General features: G+C 45.3%; 1 non-coding gene across 1 annotated transcript; it reads left to right on the forward strand.

Annotated features, from left to right (window-relative positions):
* The first annotated feature begins 3,174 nt into the window (after positions 1-3,174).
* On the forward strand, positions 3,175-3,300 carry LOC119805648. Its single transcript, XR_005283962.1, has one exon. It is a non-coding gene; the product is annotated as a U6atac minor spliceosomal RNA (small nuclear RNA).
* The last annotated feature ends 233 nt before the right edge of the window (positions 3,301-3,533 follow it).

Consider the following 3,533-nt stretch of genomic DNA (forward strand, 5'->3'; position numbering starts at 1 on the left):
CTGTGTCATTATCATTGGCTTCTCAGTCAGCCCCCATTGTTAGCCACATTCAGAGAGTCCGGTTTGATCACATGCTCGTTCAGTCCCAGTCGACCTGGCCTTGGTGAGCTCCCATTACATCAGTCACACTGTCTCCGTGGGTGGATGCACCCCTCGAGGTCCTGACTTCCTTGCTCGTGTTCTCCCTCCTTCTGTTCTTCATCTGGGCCTTGGGAGCTCAGTCCAGTGCTCCAATGTGGGTCTCTGTCTCTGTCTCCATCTACCAGATGAAGGTTCTATGGTGATATGCAAGATTTATTTATTAAGCATACAATGTACTGCTGGCAAGGAGGTTGTGAGCCACCATGTGGTTGCTGGGAATTGAACTCGGGACCTCTGGAAGAGCAGCCAGTGCTCTTACCCTCTGAGCCATCTCTCCAGTCCCTGGTTCTTGTTTGAGAAGCCAACGTTAGACAGCAGAGGAGTTTGGAAAAAGACTCATTGTGCAAGACATGGATACAGAATTTGAGATCGCTTACCAAACAGTAAGGGAATGTTAGCTGCACTTGAATGGGTAAGATTTGTCTTTGTATGGCCTATTTTTTGAAAGCAGGAATCCTGCTAATCGGTTTAGCTAGGGACCCCCTCCCACAATTTCTCCTCAAATGAATCCTCCTCCATCAAGATGGATCCTTTACCATCCCCCAGGTGGTGCTGATCCCTGGCCTGCCTTTAGCAAGAATCCTGTTAGACCAGTTTAGTCAGAAGGCTCCCTGGACACTGACATTTCCCCTCAATAAATTGCAAACCTGTTCTCGAACGTGCTTCTGGGCTAGAAATCCCCACATTTCCTTATACTATCTAGAATTTAGTCCAGTTTAATGTTATGTGCACTTTTTTCTCAGGTCTAAAAGAGAAAAAGAATCTGTTTTGGCTATCCCCAGTGTTGCACAGCTTTGTTTCCTTGTCAAGTGATAGTGGGAGAAGGGCAATAAGGAAGCCAAAAACAAGCCTAAGGCCCAGCGTGAAAGCATATGTCCTTACAGACATTCTTGCTTCTGCAGTTAGCACTGCACTCTTAAAGTGGTATTGTAGCTTGTGTCTGGGTCCTGAGCATGTGGGATTAGATGCGGAAGTACATTCCAGTGGGGGAGAAACTGCACCTCAGCCCTATTATGATCTAGGCTCACTTCAGCATTGCAAATATCGTGATGGGAAGAATGTGAGCGCTAAAAGCCCAACCAATGACCTATTACAGATGCACAAGTCCTAGCACAGACAGGCGAAATGTGGAAAACAAGGTATCGAGACTTCTTCAAAACCACCAATTCCATAGGAGTGATTCCAAAGGCAGCGATGAAATAGATGAACTCCCGCCGGAGGATCAAAACAGATACAAGAATGTCCAAGGATATCAAAAGCGAGGACAGATGAAGGGTATGACTCTAAGGAGAATGCAAATGACCAGCTGAAAGAAGGGAATCAAAGGGTGCTGTGGAAGAGGAACTAAGGAGATGGGATTCTTGAAAAGAGTCATTCTGAAAGCTGGTAAATGAAAACCTCAGTAATCAAAAAAAAAAAAAAATTAGAAATCACCAAAAGAATGGCTCAAGGGAAGGCAGACTATCAGGGTCTGGAGACAAGGTAAACAAATTAAAATATCTAAGACAGCAATGAAAATAGAATGAATCCCATGAGCTGAAAGTGTGAGGTCCGTTGGACACCATTTAAAGAGCAAAGTTAGGAACTGTGAGCATAGAAAGAGGAAAAGTAGAAGGTTAAAAGCACATTCAATAACATAACAGCATGGATTCTCCAAATGTAAGCTTCGGCTACAGGAGCCAGAGGGGTCAAGGATGTCTCAAGAAAAACCACAGAAACAACTAACCTGGGCTCATAGGAGCTCACAGAGTCTGAACTGGCAACCAGGGAGCCTGCATGGGAATGACCTAGACACTCTGCATATATGTGACAGTTGTGTGCCTTGGTCTTCTTGTGAGAGTGGGATCAGGGTCTGTCTCTGACCCTTACTGGCTTTGGGGACCCTATTCCTCATACTGGGTCACCTTGCCCAGTCTTAATACCTGGGGAGGTGCTTAGTCTTACTGCAACTCGATATGCCATGTTTTGTTGATATTCATGAGAGGCATGCCCTTTTCTGAATAGAAATGGAGAAGCAGTGAATGGGGGAGGGATTTCCGCCTCCTCCCCACCTCCCATTTCCCTTCCCCTCCCTCCCCTCCCCTCCCCCTCCCTTTCCAGTCCAAGGAGCAGTCATGGTTCCCAACAATGGCACTGGGTTTTGATCCTACCACATGAACTGGCTTTGAGGGAGCCTAGTCTGTTTAGAAGCAGGCTGTTTTTAAAAATAAAATAAAATGGCAAAAAGATAAGAACATGAAAAGCAAAACAAAACAAAAAATCCTCTGCACCTAGCATTATAGGCATAAACCTAAGCACACAGAACCAAGAATGTTGAAAGCTGCACAGAAAAACAAACCCATGAGGAAAGCAGCTCGAAGTGATATTTTGTTTGTGTCTTAACAAATAAAGCTTACCTCAAGACCAGAGAAGCAGTGCAGCCAGCCACTAGAGAGACCTTTTATCTCTACTGAATCCTCAGAGCAAAAGGGTGATGCTGTCTGTCCTCAGAGAGCATGCTCAGACTCCATCCTCAGACTGCAAAAGTCTCTACCAAACCTCAGACTGCATCTGAGCTCCTGTCTCCTCCCACCTTGGGTTCCTCTCTCTGCCCAGCCATATCACTCCTGTCTCCACCTCCCTAGTGCTGAGATTAAAGGCACGTGATACCAAGGGCTGGGATCACCTTTGTGTGAGCTCTGTTTCTCTTTGAGACAGATTCAGTCTTGTGTAGCCCAGAGTGGCCTTCAACTCACAGAGATCCTTCTGCTTCTGTCTCCCGAGTGCTGGGATTGAAGGTGTGTGCCACCACCGCCTGGCCTCTAGTGGTTTAGCTCTGCCCTCTGATCTTCAGGCAAGCTTTATTTGTTAAAGCACAAATGAAACATCACTCTAACAGATTCCTCAGCAGTAACTGTAAAAGGCAGGAAGGCATGGGCAAAATGCCTTTCAAGCTTGGAAAAGCAATGACAGCCAACCTAGATACTATATCCTACAAAACTTTCCTTCATAGCTGAAACAGGAGGAAGACTTTCCATAAAAAAACCCAAACTAGTGTTGTATGAAAGGAGAGAAGGTTAGCACTCCCCTTGACAAGGATGGAAGAGGCCCTTGGGCCTAACAACACGCATACGGTTAAGGCATTGCCACCTACTTCGTGGCATCTAACCACTGTTTTTACAAGAAGCCTACAGAACACCAAATAGACTGGATCAAAAGAAAGCATCCCCACGCCATATAATAATCAAAACACAAAACATACAGAATAAAGAACAGATATTAAGAGCTGCAAAGGAAAAAGGTCAAGTAACATATAAAGGGAAACCTATCAGAATTACACCTGATTTCTCAATGGAAACCATGAAAGCCAGAAGAGCTTGGATAGATGTGCTACAGACACTTAGGGAACATGG

The sequence above is a fragment of the Arvicola amphibius genome, chromosome X, assembly GCF_903992535.2.
Source record: "Arvicola amphibius chromosome X, mArvAmp1.2, whole genome shotgun sequence".
In the NCBI taxonomy this organism is placed as follows: Eukaryota; Metazoa; Chordata; class Mammalia; order Rodentia; family Cricetidae; genus Arvicola; species Arvicola amphibius.